Here is a 19,472-nt window from a genome sequence, read left to right on the forward strand (position 1 = left end):
TTTGTATGTCACTCTTTTTCAATGGGACCTGTTTAGGTAGAGATTTCTTTCTTTATGTGCAAGACCAAGCATCAAGAAGCCCTGGCTTTAAGCAGGAATTCTAAAAAAGGAATATCAACAATAAACAACATCCGCTACACAGCACAAATGGCTGCAAAATGGCACACAGAAAAACAATGTGGAAAAAATTAATTTGAGATATTTAAGGTTCAGAGAATTTGATGATTCAGTCTAATTGGGTGCATTAAACAAACTATATTCAAGGGATATGCTCCTGGCATGCTGTAAAAGCCTTTTTCCCCCTTTTTTAAAATGAGAAATCTGGTTAATTAAATTTACTTACTAAACAGCTTGTATTACAACAGTAGAAAATGACAGATGTCTTTCATAAAATTAGTCATATTGTGGTAATTTTCCCCTCTCCCCCAAACATTGTGTGATTATGGGCATATTTTCTCCTGTTAAAAAGCTATCTGTCATAATTGGTAACCATGCAAAAATGTTCTGAAAGAAAAGGTGTTCTGTGTGAAATGTAGAAAAGTTTTCCTGTGACAGATTTTCTCATTGCCACTTTATTCTGTGGGCTGCTAGCTGCTTGCAGAAAACTGCATAAATTTAAAGGTTTATACTTATAAAGGCCAATCATGTATTAATTCATTTGGTATTCATTGAGAGACCTTTAATCATGATGGATTAATTTATTATAAATGCGGATATAATATGTTATTTCATAATATCACTACTGTAATTTAGCAATTAAACAGTCTGTTATTATTTCAATCACTGCCCAGATCTGTATCATGATACAGTGTTTTGCTCCATGGTGAATTATTTTATATTACATGTAGGACAATGGATTTTTTTGCAGAGTAAACCTTTGGGAAAGCAGAAATACATAAGGTAATACTTGGCTCTGATATCCTGCTTTGTCTCTGAGATGATTAATCTGAAATACTTGGAGGCAGCAAGTCAGAAGCTTGCAGTGATTACAGGTCTGCTCCAAAGCTGGCTGAAGTCAATGATGCACTCAGCACCTTGGACCCTTTTGTGAGTGAGAGGGGTGTAAACACTTATCAGGAAAAGGATCTGGAGAGGCCAAAAATCAGGCAGGTGCACCAATTAAATGCAATCTGAGCTAACAAGCAGAAATGGTCAGACAATAGAAAATTTAACCTGTTGTTTGAAAATTTAACCTGTTGTGTTTTTTTGAAAGCTGAGCAAGTGATGACCTGTATTCCTGTTCCACTAGACAGATAAATACAGAGCTTCCCAAAGGACCTGGGATGAGGCCATTTTACCTCCATTCTTAAACTGAATTCTTTCACAGTTCTTATGCCTTCTGATGCTTTCAACTCAGAAGAAGAATCAGTGCACATTTTTGTTGATCCAATTTTACCAGTGTCAGATGTTCAAATGTTACTGTGACCCACATGGGAAGGCCCTGGGGAGAATCTGGATCAGGAGAATAATTTCCTTATTGTAGATGTGAAAACTGTGGTGCTTGGAAAAGAGATCCCTTGCTTTGGTTCCTATAATATGTGTGGAAGGATAAGAGGTAGAATTTCTGGAAAATTATTCTCAACCACCTCTTCTCTCTTCTCTTCTCTTCTCTTCTCTTCTCTTCTCTTCTCTTCTCTTCTCTTCTCTTCTCTTCTCTTCTCTTCTCTTCTCTTCTCTTCTCTTCTCTTCTCTTCTCTCTCTTCTCTTCTCTTCTCTTCTCTTCTCTTCTCTCTCTCTTCTCTTCTCTTCTCTTCTCTTCTCTTCTCTTCCTTCTTTCTCTTCTCTTCTCTTCTCTTCTCTCTCTCTCTCTCTTCTCTCTCTTCTCTCTCTTCTCTTCTCCCTTCCTCTCCCTCCCCTCCCTTCCCTCTCCCTCTCCCTCTCCCTCTCCCTTCCCTCTCCCTCTCTCTCTCCCTCTCCTCTCCTCCTCTCCCTCTCCCTCTCCCTCTTCCTCTTCCTCTCCTCTTCCTCTTCTCTTCCTCTTCTCTTCCTTCTTCCTCTTCCTCTTCTCTCTTTTTTCCTTTTCCTTTTCCTTTTCCTTTTCCTTTTCCTTTTCCTTTTCCTTTTCATTTTCATTTTCTTGTGGTAGAAGTTGCCAAGTCTGTACCTCTGGCTGGACACTGGAGAACAAATTGATCTGTTACCCTGAGCTCATTTTTTAACCTCCCTCTATTGACATTTAAGTAACTGATTCTTCTCTGTCATTGTTAGCTGTCTTTTCTCCTGCCTGTCAAGTGCTTGCTAAATTAAGATTCACAGCCCAGGATAGTTTTCATATGAAACCAAAAGAAGTCAATATGTTTACTTAGATAAATGGTTATTTTACAAGGTAGTGTAAAATGCATAATTTTCGGTGGTATATAAATCCATGAACCACAATCCATCATGAGTGACTCATTTAATCTCTGATGTATCAATGGATGCCTTCTTCAAAGAGCAATCTGGCATAAGTGGCTCACATTAGGAGATCTGGAAAAAAGCTGCACGGGGGCAAGTGAGGAGACCAGAATCAAAATGATGGTAATGCATCCTTGGTCATAAGGCAGAGATCACTAAATCCTGTTAAAGCCTCCAGTGTATCACTCTCCCTTTCCAGGATTCACGCCCTCAAAAGCATTTTCTGCTGCTTTCCCTTCTCACATTTGGACTGGATTACAGAGCTATCTGCAACCGGAGATGAGGAGCATTTTTACAGGCTAACAAATCTACTAGAACCAATGGTTTTAATCTCTCCTTGGCTACAGAATCAAAGCCAAGTTCTTTGCAGGTGCAAATGGGATCTGCTCCACTGCCTTAGGTGGAGTTTCACTCATTTACACCATTAAAGAATTTGGCACTGAGGATGTTGAGATCAAAAGGTTCCAGTTGGCAAGGAGATGTGTAGAAGAGAATCTGTCTGGGGAAATATTCGGAGAAGACTTATCTATTCTCTGAAAAGAGAACTTACCTCTCCCCAGAGGAGTCTGGTATTGATAAATTCAAATTATTCTAAATTTTGGGACATCTCCTCTGACCCTGCTAATTCTAAACTGGGCAGTTTGGAAAGTCTGCCAAAACCCTGCAGAAGGAAAGCACATTGGTGTTCTCCTCTGTGTGCATGTTCACATCATCCTATCATATGCATATTTTATGCTTTTATTTTCCCCTGACATAACAATTACTGGTGGTCTGTATTGTTCATTTAATAAAATGAGGTTTGGAACATATCCTGCCATAGCTGCACAACACACACAAAAAGAAGTATCATTATTAGTAGATGTGTCTGCATGGTGCCACTACTCCATTGCCAGAAGCAAATTTCACCTAATTTGGAGTTCTTACACATGCAACAAAGCCTTTGCCATTATTGTTTCAGAGAGAACTAAGAAAGATCTGTTTATTTGTTAATAATAATTTTGGGAAATACAGGGAGCAGTGAAATATAAAGACTCATTTAGAAAAAATTATCAAAACTAACATTTAAAGTGAGTAGAATAACACAATGCCCAGTCCTTCACCCCCTCTTGCTCTGGTAAATATATGCAGCTTTTCCAAAAGGACAGCATCAGTATATTTACACTTTTATATCTTTGGATGCTTGTTCAGAATCCAATTTGCTCCTGGACAAGGGCATATTGATGAGTACCTGGAGTGTTTATTTGGATGGACGTGCTTGCTCTGAAAGCCAGCTCCACTCCAGCAGCCCTTATCCATTCTCAACAGCTCTGTACCAGCAGCCAGCCCTCTTTCCTCTAAGGAAGGCTCAACACTTTCCTCAGCTTGCACTCTTTCAGGTAGCAGGAGGATTCTGCACCAGGCTGGATCAGGTGTTTGTCCAAGTCCTGTGTCCATCAGTAAAACTCAGTGGATGCCTGGAGCAGGCTGTAAGAGCAAGCCAAGCTCACAGTACTTTCCCATCTTCCCAAACTTCCTGGCTGAGGGATGCACTGTAGATATGGCAACACACTGAGTTTTTATTACACTTAGGTTAGGATACACTTTTGTACCTGAAAGCATCCTACTTAATCTGTGCAGACACCTGCCAGCAATTATTTCTACCTCTTCTTTTCAGGTCCCCTCCAACAGGGTGGGTAAACCTGAAACTGCACCTGGCTGAAGTTCAAATCAGTCTGTGAGTATTCTGGGGAGGACTTTCCCTTTGATCTGTGCTTTTGCTAGTTATGTCTACACTGATATGAAGATCCAGACCAGGAACGTGGCCCAAGGACCATTTCCTGACCAGTGCCTGCTCCCCTGCAGAGCTTTGGGTTGGGCCAAATGTCAGTCTCTAAAACATTCCAGGATTTGGGCTGGGGTCAGCAGGTACCACAGACAGGGTGGATGCTGTCAGTTCTGCCTGGGCTGGGGGAGTGTGTGGGGATGGACTTGGGCTGCACCAGCTCAACAGCACATGAGGTTACAGAATGGTCCTTATTTTCTTCCTAAGACTGACAGAACCCCAGAGATTTGTCCACAACATATTCACTAGCAGCAACATGAACCATTGGTACCACCAGGACTTAGTACCATACTAGTACCACCAGGACTTTCAAAATAAATTTTATCGCCTCCTAAGAACAAGTTTTCTTGCTCTGGCAAATTAATTTTAAGACAATGAATAAAGCTGCTTAAAGAAAAGTGGAGGCATGGAGGATCTGTCAAGATGGTCCCCAAACTAGTTTTGCAGCATGTGAAAATTAGTTCTTTTTGAAGTGTTTCCTGTCCTGCTCCAATGTCATTTATTCTGTCCTAATGTATTTTGTGAAAGTCAAGCAGAGAAATACATTTATATAAGACAAACCACTAGTAAGGGTCATAGACTTCCATTTTTATTTTAATAAAATCTTTGAAGACTAACTCATAAAATTTGTGAATCACACTTCATGAGAAAGACTTCCCAGAGGTTTTTAATAATTTGAGGTATGAAGCTGACTGGAAATACCAGAACAAAGAACTGCTTCTGTGTGCTCACTCTTGTATTCAACCAAAGATAAGTAGCTATATGAAAAAAGTATATTCTTATACTGATGGGAGAGAAGAACATTAGGAAATTTAAACTATGACAATGTTTTTCTGTTTAATGGTGCTCAGATTGTCTTCATATACAGAAGGGGTTGATTATCCTTGTCTAAAATATACAGATTTTTCTTAGATAAACACACTAGCTAATGATAGTTCTATATTTTTCCAAAATAAGGTATCTGTGCAAAAAATTAGGAAATGTCCTGAAAGGCAAGAAAATGGAGGAGTACAAGTATTGCCTTCCAGAGCATCACTTTATTGGCTTATTTGGAGTCAGAGTTCTCAATCCTGCTGCAAAGAAGAATTATTATTAGTAGATATGTCTGTATGTCAGCAGCTGGAACTGGGCAATGTCTCATACAGGGGCACAGTATAGAACATTGGAGATGTCTAAATGCTCATATTCTTTATTATATCTGTTACTACTGTCTGCACAAAACTTTGAACCGGTGCATCCTTGTGAGCAGGTTTTAAACATTTTAAACCAAAACAGGGTGCTTTGCTGCACCTTAGAATGCAGTTAACCTTTAGTACTTCCTTATGGAATATGGTTATCCCTAGCGTAGGAATTCCTGCCTGAAATGATTTTGTCTATGTGGTGTTAAATAGTTGTGCATGTTGAATCAGTAACTTCTATCATCCTCCATGATTAGTGGGACTCTAGAGGCTATTATTTGTCATTCTGGGCAGATGCTCACCAGACTTCAAGGGATCACCCTGATTTATATCAGCAGAAGTTTTGGCATGTTTTTGTGAGTGGAACTGAAGTTCTCAAGAAAACTGAAAATGTGCACTAATGTAAAAACCCCTACATGTTAATGTAGTTCTGTTGAGGGTATAAATACACTTGTATATCCAAAACAAGATAGCTGCTGGGTTCATTAAAGTGTGCCTATTTTTCCAGTGTTCATTCATAATTAATTTGCTAATAAAGATTTCAGCTGTGGTGGAGTCTTTATCCTACCATAACAGCAGCTCCTGGCTTCACAACTTCACTGGAGCAACACACATGATGAATATGAGCTGAAGAATAGAAGCCAAATCCTTCTAGGCTCTGCATATTTGTGCTTGCCAGAAAAATTATGGCCAGTGGAAGGAGCAGGAGATGGAAAGTAGCCACCTCTGCTTTGGCACTTCTCAGAGCCCACTGAGGCCACTGTGCAAGCCTTTATGCTTGGACCTACATAAGTACCTTCTGAAGCTGGATACTGGAATTGGGGGGCAGCAGGGACTGTTTATTTATGAGTTACTTAGCAGTCCCTGTTGCAGCAGTTGCCATAAGGCACAGCCTCACTGCAGCTTATTCATACTCCTGGCAAAAGTTATCCTCCTGGGAAGTGGTGTTGCTGGCCAGGAAACAAGAATACTTTAGTGCTTCTCTCACAGAGTGTGAGTATATTTACTCTGGGGGCAGTTTTAGCATTTGGCCCCATGCCTGGACATCATTACTATTGGGCACTGGCACTGCACACAGCCAAGCTGACCAGAGCCTGTGCTGAAAAGATTACATTCTCCCAAACCAATATTTTCAATTTGGCCCTCACGCTTCTGACAGCAGGAAACTTTTGGAAACACCACAGGCTGTGTTTGCTGTAAGCACCGTTACCTGAAAAAATCCTGGTGAATATCAAGAGGTTTCATGAAAACAAGAGGATGCAGAAAAGCAGTCCCCTCTAGTGAGGTGGGATGAGCTGAAGTGAAGCACTTAAACAATATGTGCTCCACATGGCACAAAAGCTCAAACTGCATTAAAGCAGCTCTTCTAAAAAAGCATCTGGTTAAAGAGTTTGGGATAAACCTCCAGAACTTACTTTAAATACAGAGGAGAATATTTTCCTACTTATATGCTGCCTTACCTTTTATAATTTAAAAACATCATCCTACCTAGAATTGGTACTGACAACAGACAGCAGCACCATGTGTGAGCATACCCTCAATCTAAAAGGGGAGGGAGCTTTGAGTTTCAAGATGTAAGTACCCCTATTCATGTCACAACTGCAGTTAAGTGCTTTGCTATGTCTGGGCATAAAGGAATCTAAAGCAGCTAAAAAAAGGTAAAAATCTGAATATCACTGAGTATATGGCTTCTCATGTTGTTGGATTTCTAGAAACTGGATTTGTTAGTTTTCTTGGCAGAGGCCACTGACTGGAAAAAATGTGATGATACTCCAAAAACAAAACATTTTCTTACTTGCTGAGCTTAAAACATTTCTGTGGTTGCAGTGGCTTCTGTGGGACTATTCCCATACCATAATCTTAAGCACATAATTAAGGGCTTTACTGGATCAGTGCCTGAAAAACCAATGCTGATTTCTATTGAATGCACATTATGTTAGGGACCATTTGTAAGCTCATTAAAATGAACAGAAAGGATCCAGCAGATGCTGGGCCAAGCCTGGTCTCAGGACTTTCATCAGAGAAACAACGTTGTCTCTTGTTTACACTTCCACGGGTCACTGAGTTCCCAGACTTGGAGCCATTGATTACATCGTATTATCAATTAAGTTAGAGATTTGCCATCAGCTTAAATGGGCAGAGGGTAGAACATAAGGAAATAAACAGCAGAATCATGTTCAGTTTGTGAGTCTGGGTATTGGTACTTAAAAACAAACAAAAAAATCAGGCATGCTCATGAATTCATGGACACAGAATAGCCTCTGCTTTAGTGCACTGTGTGTGCTATGCAATGTGTTTGGGAATGGACGTTGCATTTCTGTGGAACAACATTGGGCTTTCACCCTTCCTCCCCTTCCCTCAATCCCCAGACTCATAAATCCTGCATTTGTCTCACCTGTAGCTACAATAAAGCCATTCTCCCTGGTATTAACATCTGCCGTGGTCATTCTTCTGGGGTGAGAAAGGCAGAACATTTTCATTGCTCGTTCATTTGTGAACACTAGTTAAGTAAAGCTGTCACTTGTGTCCAATTATGGGTGAGTATTTTATAGCACAGTCTCCTTCCTAAAGCTAAACTGACACGGCCAAGCCCCATTTTATAGGCATCCTTAAATTCTTCCAAGCCATATTTAAAATCCTTATGCTCAGAGATGGCAGGTGCCATGTGTTTTCACAGCTACGTTAACAAATGCAATTTTGTGGCAACTTGACCATGCCAGTGAAGCAGTAAATTTCTGTAATCTCTGTGGTTAAGAATTTCACACAGGACTTTGCTGGGAATGTGTAAAGCCCATTAGTACAGGAGCACGATGAAGATAAAATTAAAATACCTTTACAGTAAAAGCCAAAAAAAAAAAAGAGTGAAATCAGGGGATTTTTTTTTTCTGCTAGAGCAATGAAACGTGTCAGAGGAAAATGCTGAAAGAGAAAAAAGTAGCTTCACTGAGCTCACCCAGCCTACTCTCCTTCTCAAATGACTGCCACCAATTTAGGTGAGAAGAGGTAATTTGGCTTACACAAATGCTAACACAGGCTTATCCTAAAGCATAACTGGGATGCAAAACTTTATGTATATCTTTTCCAAACCCTTGCTCCTTGTTACAGCACACATATTGTCCTCATAAATGTTTCTGCAGGCTTAGGGAGATGATAGCCAAAACCTCCCTAGTCCTGAGTACGTGCAGGGTGCATTGGTGCTTCTGCACACCAGTGCAGCTGTTTCATTCACAGGATCTCAGTTTTCCAGCATGACCTCTGTTACTGGAGCTGGGACACCTTGGTGCTACTCAGGACAGCCCAGAACCCCCCAGCTCCACTGACTCAGCACTGTGAGGGCTGGGAGCATAATATACCACTCCTAATATACCACTCCCAGAAGCAGAGGGTCTGTGCAGCATCATTGGATCATTGACTTAACCCACTTTGGAAAGGGATCTGTGCTGAAAAATGGGGCTGATACCGCTTTCCATTCTCCTGACCATTTCACTCAACTCCTCAGGACTCCAGAGTGCGTCTGAGGGATACCAGTGCCAGAGGAGAGTTTTATACACCCAGACCCAGGACTGAGTTTCTGATCTCCAACAGATCCTGAGACAGATGTTAGATATTGCAAGGAGGTATCTCAATTACCAGCAGAAAGCAGATGAAAACCAGCAGTTGAATCCTGTACAAATTCATACTCTTTTTCTCTTTTTTTTTTTTTTTTTTGTTGGACCTGTAAGTCATTTCAGCAGATATTTCCCAGATTTCCTATAAAATCATGTGAGCTATAGATTTTTTTTTCTTTAAAAAAGAAAGATGTGATTCCAGCATAATCACCTCACTCCAGGGATTGGATCTCTTGGAAAGTAAAGAAAACAAACTGCTCAGAATGCAACACTAGCCAGGGAGGGAATTGCATTATGGATTGCTCACAGACTCCTTCAGCAGGTTTTACCACAGGGTTTGGGCAAAACTCGTAAAGAGCACAGATCAAACAAGAAAACAACTTTGAATGCCTATAGTTTGTTGTGAGACAGAAGTGCTCTGAAAGATACACTTAGCAGCTCACTCAATCTCTTAAGACTTCACACAAGCACGCAGGGTTGGGGAGATCAGCTCACACGCTTCTGCACGCTGTGTGGCTGCACTGAAACCAAAAAGGCTATTCACAGAGTGGCCCTTTGAAGTCAGTGGACTTTTGTCATTGATTTTGAGAGGCCCAGGATTTCATTCTCAGTGTGTAAGGTTAAGCATGTGTATAAGTCCTTGCAGGATCAAGGCTTAAATGTGTAAACCTGTTCAGCAAGAGTACCCAGCCTTTAATGTCCTGTGAATGTGGTCTCTGGCTTTGTGACACTGGATAGGCAGCCTTTGCTCTTGAGTGCAAGAACTTCATTTAGTATGCACATGTCCTTCATAATTCAGGGAGTTAGAGTGCAGGGAAAGAAAGGTGTTGGTAGAGCCGCGAGCTGCTCATTAATGGAGAGCCTATGGAACACATCAACTGCAACAGATTGATTAAGAGCCACTATTAATTGATAATTCTGTCTCTTGTTATCCAAAATGCAGTCCACGGGCCCTCTGGACTGCTCACTGTGTTAGTAGCTGGTACAGAGTTTATACATTAATCATTGGGAACAGCAAATGTGTCAGAGACCCAGTCCTGTGCTCGGAGCTCTGTTATTGTGTGAGCAGTTCAAGAGCACCATAACACATTTTCTGCTTGCTTCAAAACCTGGCCACTCCCATTGTCTGAATAAAGAGTATTTCTGCAAAACATTTCAGAGCTCAGGTTCAGAATAGAGCTACCTCAACCACATGTGATGATCGTAGGATCTTTGAAGTTGGAAAATATCTCCATGATCATCAAGCCCAACCTTCTTTGACTGAATACCACCATATTGAGAAGTGGATCAACAACTGGGTGGATAATCAAATATTTTATGCTCAAATGAGTGGCAAAATCCAGTTTCTCTGACTTAAACCAAGCCTACACTTAATCTTTAAGATGCTGAAGGTTACCTAAGTGAAAAGAGCAATGAATCCTAAAGGGAGACCACGTTTGTCTGATGGTAGAATATGTTCCTATTGCTGAATGTCTCACCTGTCTAGTGGGGTTTTATGTGTCCAATAGCCATACTATGAGTTTGTATTACAGAATCGCAGAATATTCTGAATTGGAAGTGACCCACAAGTATCATCAAGTTCAACTCGGAAGTTTATGGCTCATACAGGGACTGAACCTACAACCTTGGCATTACCACACCATGCTCTGATATACATATTAATATACATTTATGTGCTGACACATTTTAAATTAACCTTTTAAATTAACCAGATTTTCCTTGAATATAAACCTGACTGATGCTGATTATGGACATCCTTGGGTATCATTTCCTCTAGACCTTGCAAGCAAGGCTGCTCTGATGCTGCCTCCCTCAGACCCTTTTAACCCTCTGCTCAGGTGGGCTGTGAACCATCAGCATCACCCACAGCCCTTCATGTAACATATCATGGACTTGGACATGAAAACAATTGCATGGGGCAGGCACAGGGCCAAGAGGACACAAAGAGTCCCTCCACAGATGGCCAGGTGGGCTGAAGGTGTGGAATGGGGGTTGCTCTGCGGAACACAATTTTTGCACTCTTAACACAGCTTTAGCTGCAAAAATGTAGGAAGACAAAGTATCAGTCTGAAAGCTTTCAAATGCACAAAGTGTCCTCTGGATAAGAAAATTTACATCAGGAACATCAACTCATTATAATACTGGTGCCTAAAATAGGTAGACTTCATTACACTCATGGAGTTTCCTGAGTTTGGGATTTTTTTATAGCATTGCAGCATGACTTTTAAATGCCACTGGCCTACTAAGTAGAACAAATAAACCAATCACAGCACCCCCTTTCACTGGATCAGTTCAGCCTAATAAAATTAACCACAAGGAACAAGATTAATTAGACGTTAAACACATTGCTGGGGATGCACTTGTGACAGCTTCCCTCCAGCAGCCCTGGAGGACTAATGATATATATGAGTGACATTTTGTCAGTGATGTATGGATGTGCCTATGCAATCCAGACCTAACTGCACTAGGATCAGCCTTGTTTGAAGCCCACTGCCAGGTATATGAGGCTTGATAAGTCAATAGTTTTCCCACGTATGTAATTTATGGAGTTTTAAGTCCTCTGTCTTCATGAAGTAGTTACAGGAGATGTCTAAAGTAAAGCGACAATTGAGAAAATTGGAGGAAGAGAGCAAATTAAATGGTTTGAGCTTTGAATATGATGTCTTTCCACAGGATTGTAAGAAAACAGATGTCAGAAAAGCACCTGGTTGTTTTCTCTAAGGAGAGCCAGATGTGGCTCACTCACGTATAGGTGTCTACATTGTTGGCACCTAAATTTAGATAAGATGAATCCTATCTTTGATGCCCAAATGCCATGGACAGAGAGCAATGACCTCTAGGGGTAACACAGAAGCAGTTGGAGGTTCCAGGCTGAGAAGAAAAATAAAAACCCAAAAATATATGTGCAGAGCTTTTGGGTTGCTCCCACTTTGTTGCCATCCCCAAGGAAGATGACAATATGTGTCTTTAACTACATGAGCAGGAAAGGTGTGGCTTCAAGAACTCAGAGCACATCAGGGCAGGAACTGAGCTTCAGGCCATGGGACATGCAAAGCAACCCCAAGAAGGCTTTGGGTGATGATAATCATGGTCTAGAAATGAGCTCTCTGGGCTTCTAGCTCTCTTTTCACTCCATTTCCTGGCTATGATTTTACTGTTTACCTTAATAGCTAAAATACTTATTTATATTCTTAATTCCTATCTAGTGATCTGATAAATACTGTGAGCTCTGTTGCCGTGGGGGTGATGAGAGTCATGAGGAGATTTTTGATTATTTTTAGGGTTCTCTGTACTCTCCACAGGGTTAGGAGCACCAAGGACTCTGCAGTGAGCCTTGTGCACATCACAAGGAGATGAAGGGCATGTGGCTGGTTGCAAGACTTGTGGGAGAAGTGTGTTTGGGCAAGTTGTAGCCCAATATGTTATCAATCAGACTTGGGGTCACTCTGAGCCTGTGTACAGGGTTCTTGCAAGAGTGGCTCTTGCTGAAAGAAGACCATGGCTAATGTGTTAAATCAAATGGAAACAGAGCAAGCCCCTTACAATGACATAAATAATTTGCAGTTAGAAGAGAAATCTAAGAGTCTTTTACTCCTAGAATGAAATGGAATAATCCGCAGTGGTTAAAAATCTAAGAATTTTGACAAGACTCTCTCACACTTGAATTGAGCTGACCAGAAATGCAATGCAGAAATGCAATCTCGTTCATGGAAGGAGGTGCTATGAAATTCTTCAGTAATTCTTCAGAGTCCTGAGAAAAAAATCAGTGAATTTGTCTTGTCCCAGGAGAAAGCAACTGATGAAATCCCATCATTATTGCCCATGGCAAGTCTGTGATTTACCTTAATTTTACCTGCTGTGTGCAACTCAGACTTGCAGTGACTTTATATGGAACATTAGAGATGTAGAAAAAATACAGAATTATGCTAGCTTTTTGCTGTAAATGAAATTCAGAGTTATGTTATCAAAGTTTCTAATTACAAAATTTCTTTAATATTTTATTAGTAGGAGGAGAGGGAAGATGCTAAAACTTATAGTATTTCACAAGTAAGATTATGGGTTGATTTCTGATTGGTTGACAGGACCCTTATAATAAACCTCATAATTTTATACTACATTCCTCTAGTGATGATAGAAATTCTTTGTGCATAATAGCACCATTTCTATTCAGGAATCTTGTTAACAGTTGTAAACTCAGATTATCATTTTTATTAGCCTAGTGTTTTCTTATTTCTCTGTTACTGACAGGAAATTACAGCAAGTTTTCTGGCTTGCTTTTCTTTTTTTGTTACAATGAAAGCAGTTGCATTCAACTAGAAATTTCCAGGCACTGAATAGAGGACAGCATTGCTAGAAGCCAACAGCAATTTAAAGTGCGCAGATTAATTAAAAAAAAAATATATATATATTTAAAGACTACATTCAAAGAGGATGTAGACTGGTAGATTGGGTTAGGATGGCTGTTTTTTTCATTAAATGTACAGATATCAGCTTAAGAATTTAGTAAGGATTTTTAAGAATTTAATAATCCATTCTTGCCACAAAACTCAGCATCTAAACTCAGCTGTACTATGTTTTCATATTGCCTCGTAACAGTAATTTTGACATCACCTGTGTGACCAAAAACCCCTGGCTAACCTCAGGCTCTCCTCCCTGAAGCCTCACTCACATCTGAGATGCCCACCATGGTCAGTGGGAACCAACCACCATGGACTTCTCATGACTTTGGCTGATTAGGAGGCTCAGATGAGAGTATTGGTAGTGGTTTCACCCCATTGGGCCACTTGAGCATTGTAAAAGCACTGTTTCTAGGAGAATGTGAGACTATAAATGCATAATTTACTGACAACAGCCTACAGTTTATTCATATTACATCAGATACGCTTCTAACTGTCAGTTGATACTGAGTGAATAAAAACTTATTTCCATAACAAGAACACTGAATTCAACCCTTTTCTTCTCTGGTTATAAATGGATGGGAGTTTAGGATTACAAGGCACAAAGCCTAATTTTCTGGGCCTCGCAGACCTTGGTGTTGGTGTGGGGGAAGGCAAGTTTTCAGGGCAAAGGCAAGATGTGGGAGCTCCAACGCCCTCATTTCACAAGCCAACAGCATTTTCTGCACAAGCAAAATAAACCTTCAGAAAAGCACTGCAGTGCTTGAAACTGAGACTGAAATAGGGGGTGATGAACTTCTGCAAGTGCAGCACCCTTAACCCTCTGCCCTAACAAAGTTTCTGTGAGAGGATGTGATTTTCCATATGACACTGGCACATCCTCTCCCCCTCTCCACTGACAAGGAAATCCCACTGCTGTCTGAATCCTGTGTTCAATCCCACTGCTCCTCTTCTCCACCCTCCTCGCACAACTTCTCTCATGATATCACATTATGCATTTGGCAAAACACACCTTTGAGTCTGGAAAGTGTAATGTATCAATGTGCACATTATTAGTTTCAGGATACTTCTTTAAATAAAATTGAGGAAAAGAGTTTTCAAGGAGATAGAGGACTAAATCACAGTTGTTTCCTAACTCTATTCAACTTCTCCTAAAATCCCCCTCCTATGTTCAAAAACTTTTTATCAGCACAACCAGAAAACAGCAACTAAGTGTAAGAATAGTGCTTATTCTGAATACTACAGTACAGCTACAGGATCCAGCCTAAAGTGCACCAAGGATTAATTGCAGTTGAGAAAACAGAGATAGTTCAGCAATCATAAGATCCAGTCCTGCCAGTACGGAGCAATTTTCTCTTAAATACAAGACAAGCTCAGCCTTCCTGTTGATTTCAGTAGATGTTGTAGCATTCAATACCTGGCAGAACTACATTCAGAAATCCTGAGAGAAAACACATCACCTTTTAAGTTTTGTAAGCTTAAACACAAAGCAAAACACATCTCATTTGCTAAAAAAATAAAATGAAAATGTGCTAGTACCAGAAGACGACTAGAAAGGAGACCTTGGAAATCAGTGTACTTGCAAGTCAGGAATGTAACGTGTATAATACAGATCTGATTGTATCTGGCAGGCTGGTATTCACAGGAGCTGATCCACAGCATCAAACTCATTCCTTACAAAAGCAACGCCTGGTATTTCATCTCAAAGTTTGTCAGCTTCTTGCAATTAGCTACTACAATGGTGTGACAAGGTGTGGAGTGGAACACCCCTTCCCCCCTTCTCCAGAGGGAAAATGCAAGAACTTTACCCAGCACTGGACAACAATACATCCTGGATGCACTGACCCCACTTGATGAAAGTGGAAAAAAATATTTATTTATTTAAAAAAAAAGAAAGTTTCAGTGTTGCACTTCCCTACCTAGTAAACAGCTGAACAGGCAGGATGATACCCAAGACCATCTCCTCCACCCCCATCTCCACCCCCCTGTCGTATCAATGCTTCAGGCAACGTTCAGAGGGAAAAAAAAATCACAAACACAACCCCCCCAACTCAAGTATCTGCTCTGATAGGAGCATGGAACAGTAACCAAAAAACAATCAAGTCCTCATTGTCATAGTGCGACAATCACAGCATCTCTTCTGTTGAGCAAATAGTCAATTCATAGAGAGAAAAGCATCATGAGGACAGGCATGAAAGCTGTTATTCCCCATTTTAAGTAATAGGAGAAGGTCACATATCAAGCCGTTGCACCTTTTCATTACCTCCTAACCCTCCACAGCAGGGGAACCACACTTATGACTGCGTTAGATATACAAAAGCTTTTCAGCTCCAAAAAAGGAAAAGAAAAGATGAGGAAAGGAAAAAAAAAATAAATTAAATTCATCTTACCAGCACGTTACAGCACCAACTTGCTTGAAGGAACGTTGCCTTTACAGGTTTCTCTTTTAATTATCCTGGAAGCAGAAAGGGGAAAAAAAGAAGACGACGAAGCAGGGCTGTTAAATTAGTGTGTGCTCGAATCTTTTCAGTTTGTCGCAGAGTAGAAAAATACCAAAAAAAAAAAAAAAAAAAAGAAAAGAGAAAAAAAAAGGAAAGGGCACTCAAAGAAAGAAAAAAAGCAAAAGAAAGCTCAGTAATTTAAATTTGCTGTCAGTTCAGGCAGCATCGCTCTGTCCCGCCCCTCTTCCCACTGGGTTCTACTACCTGCAGGGCTGCAACTGACAGCTACTGTGCAAACAAAAAAAAAGGCAAAAAGCATGCTGGGACCATGCTGTCTGCTGTCTGAGTCTCTCTCCACTTCTGATGACTGAAAATCATTAGTGAAAAGGTTCTGTTGTTGTTTGCTGAGATTTTTAAGTTAGGTTCTTTGCATGAAATGTAATTTATTTTTAATTGATGCGGCGCGGCACGTGACAGAAACTGGTGGTTGTGTTTCTCAGCTCTCCTCAGAACGGAAACTAACCTGAACAGATTGATTTTAATAGTATGGTATATGGAGAATATACACAGACTTTTACTGTGCTGCACTTTGCAGGGATGCAGTCAGCCCTCCCAGTAACACCTTGCCCAAAAATTCTTATCTGAATGGAAAGTCAGGAAAATATTTCAACAGAAAGCAGTAAAAACTCTGGCACTCAAAATTAAGTTGCCAGCATTGTTTTTGCTCTGCTTTTAAGTTTTCCTTCTAAACTTTTTCAAATCATTTTTGAGAACAAAAAGTAAGAGAAGTCAGAGGCAAAATGAGCAACCAGCACAACACTTGTGTGAAAAGGATGAACTAATAATCCCAGTACATAAAAAGCTGACTTTTACCAGATGTTTGAAACCATTTTTGACAGTCTGTGCTCCTGACTGTTAGCAGACTGCATACATCATATGAGTGTGAACTATTTGATGAAAACTAACAAGAAAAACAAGTACAAAAGCTATAAATGTACAAAAGCTAAAATAGCTTTTAATAGCTATTTTAATTGTTATTAACAGGCTTGTAATAACAGGGCTAAAATCGTCCTCTCAAAATAAAGATAAGCATAATATATAACTTATAAATATAAATGTATTGACCAAAATATGGTTCCCAGCTAATTACAAAATAAAATTAAAAGAGTGAAATAATGATTTTCCTTAATGCTTTAGTAGTAATTGCTTGGATCACGCCACAGTAAATATGCAACATTTGTATTTAGTTATTGCTCTACTTATGTGCGTAACCATAAAATAAAAAAAGCTGTTTAACATGTTTAAACTTAATTGAATTAATCTCAGTTTTTACTCAAAGTTTGCACTGGAAGAGATACATGCCTGCTGAACATGCCTACCAGAGACAATGGGCTCCTAAGCAGATTTTTTAAATCCCTGTAGAAACAGCCTTTACTAGACAAAGTGGATCCCATAGGGTGATTCCTATTACCAGGAGTTGCACATCAGGGCTCAAGATGTAGGGTCTGCCCTACAGCCCTAAGGCTGCTGCTCATTAACATCCAGCCATGACAAACGGGTACCCCCACAGTCAAATTTAAAGTTATTTTTCTTCTCTTTCAAAGCCTCCAGATCCTTTTAACAAGGGATGACCTGAAGCCAATTCTCCTGTTGGCAGAAATCTCCTACCATTCCAGACATAAGGAATAAATTGCCATGGCCAAGAACCAGCTATTTGCAAAGTTTACCAGGAGCTCGTAGCAGATTTGGGTTGTCGGCAGAAAACTTTTGCCATCCACCATGGATTCAATACCTGCACAGAGGAAAAAGATAGCATAGAGAGTTATCTTCAAAATTTAAATAAAAATATTTAAGGACAGTGGATGTAATTTATAAGAGGGGCAACAGTAGATTCACCAAGTAGTAAGAGCAGAAATGCAGATTTTTTCTACTATACTTTGATCTCCTTTACACTTGTGTGGCTTTAAAAACCTATTTCTGTGCTGGTAAAGAATGTTAGTAAAAGTTTTCATTCAAGTTTTCATTCTCCTGCTGCCCTGTCCTTTGTTTCAGCCAGAAATCTTTCCTTCTTTTGTTCCTTGCTAAGAAATAAAAATGGCAAAAGGTTAGAAAACCAAGTGTTCTTGATGATTTGACAGCATTTAATCCTTATTTTGGTATCATCATGCACGTGTACACACAGACATGATCAATTCCAAAATTCCATTAAATCCAACTAACTTATTATCCTTCTATATCTCCCTGCAAAAGGCAAGGGGGAACTGTTTTTAATACACTTGGCATTTTAAGCAAGGCCCTCAGACCTTCAAAAGAGAAATAATTGAACTTCGCCTTTAAAGGAATACAGTAGTGCACTAAATAACAAAGAACCAAAAAAGCTGGATTTAGCAAGGAGATGCCTTCAAGGCAGAAATTTGACTAATTGGTTGAGAAAACTCACAAAAGCTCATAAATTCAAACATTTATAGAAACACCTCACTTATGGTATGAAGCTGAAATAAAAATAGTGATAAAATAAGCCATTAATATTAACTTTTCCTCCTGTAATGTGGGACATGAGAAAACACAGGAACAAATGCTCAGGTGTTTAGAAGTTGGTGGAAGTTTCATTCATTTTAGGGTTTTAGTAATGCTGTATGTTAAAATTTACCATTCAGTGTCCGTGTTAATATCTAATTTTGATAAAGGGTCACAGACTTTGGACTGCAGAAATAAATTAGGTATTATGCAGAAAAATAGGCACCCAGAGGGCACAGTTCTTAGAACCTGAAATGGTTTGTGCTGGAATGGGAGAGAATTTTTGTTCTTTATTTGTGGTTCCATAGTCAATTTTTAACGAATCAGTCATGTTAGAGAAGCAGTAATTAACAGAGGTTTCCTGCTATATAATGCAATGGAAAGTATCTAATTAACCTTTGTATCCTCTACAAAACGCCATCAAATGAAGCATTTTCTGGTGTTGTTTTAGTAAGGAACATTTTGCCTTTAACTTCAGTGGAGTTATTTGATGGTTTGTTTTTGTTTTGTTGTTGTTTGTTTTATTATTTTTTTCCCCACGTGTTTTTGATGTCATTGATCATCAAAGATTAGCTCCTAAAAACACAGAAACCATTTTGTAAATTTCAATTATTTAAAAAAAAAACAACATCCAAAACCAAACAATCCACCAAACCTTTGAACCCCTTTTTGCACTATGACTAAAAGGACTCTGCTATACTGTGATAGGAAAAGGGTTGAGGAAGAAATTTTAGTATGAGATTAGTTCCAGTATTAAAAACAAGACTTGTAAATTAAAAATACCAAACGAGACCAAAAAGATCCCTTTCCTCCTCTAGTAAAGTCTTTCTTTCTAGACAGATCTATGGAAGTGGCCTCATTTAAATAAATAAACCCTTGTTGCTTCCTGCTCACTCAGCTCTACTGAAACCCTTCGCCTCTGTAAAGGGAATTTTGAGAAGGTGTGAATTGTACAGCCGAGAGAGATAAATGTAATTTTGTGCAAACTCTGTTGTTAGAGGGAGACTTGGGAATAAACATGGCCCATACAGCCAGCTAGGACTTTCAGCTTGGGGTAGTTGCACATCTTAAGATGTCCAACTTTATTAATTATGCCAAAGTAATGCCCAGCCTTC

At 39.7% G+C, this 19,472-nt stretch overlaps 1 protein-coding gene across 2 annotated transcripts in view; it reads right to left on the minus strand.

The window, feature by feature from the left end:
* Positions 1–16,172, minus strand: part of CELF2 (CUGBP Elav-like family member 2) — a 550,308-nt gene extending 534,136 nt beyond the window's left edge. Inside the window, exons 1-2 of one of the 2 annotated variants that reach the window (XM_064703051.1) lie at positions 16,105–16,172; positions 15,790–15,854 (exon numbers count right to left, since the gene is read on the minus strand). The gene's annotated coding sequence lies outside the window, so the exon portion shown is untranslated. Of the gene's footprint in view, positions 1–15,789; positions 15,890–16,104 lie in introns of those variants that run through there. The other variant, XM_064703049.1, reaches the window with a different exon arrangement.
* Between the last annotated feature and the right edge of the window lie 3,300 nt (positions 16,173–19,472).

Source organism: Zonotrichia leucophrys, chromosome 1A (assembly GCF_028769735.1).
Source record: "Zonotrichia leucophrys gambelii isolate GWCS_2022_RI chromosome 1A, RI_Zleu_2.0, whole genome shotgun sequence".
NCBI lineage: Eukaryota > Metazoa > Chordata > Aves > Passeriformes > Passerellidae > Zonotrichia > Zonotrichia leucophrys.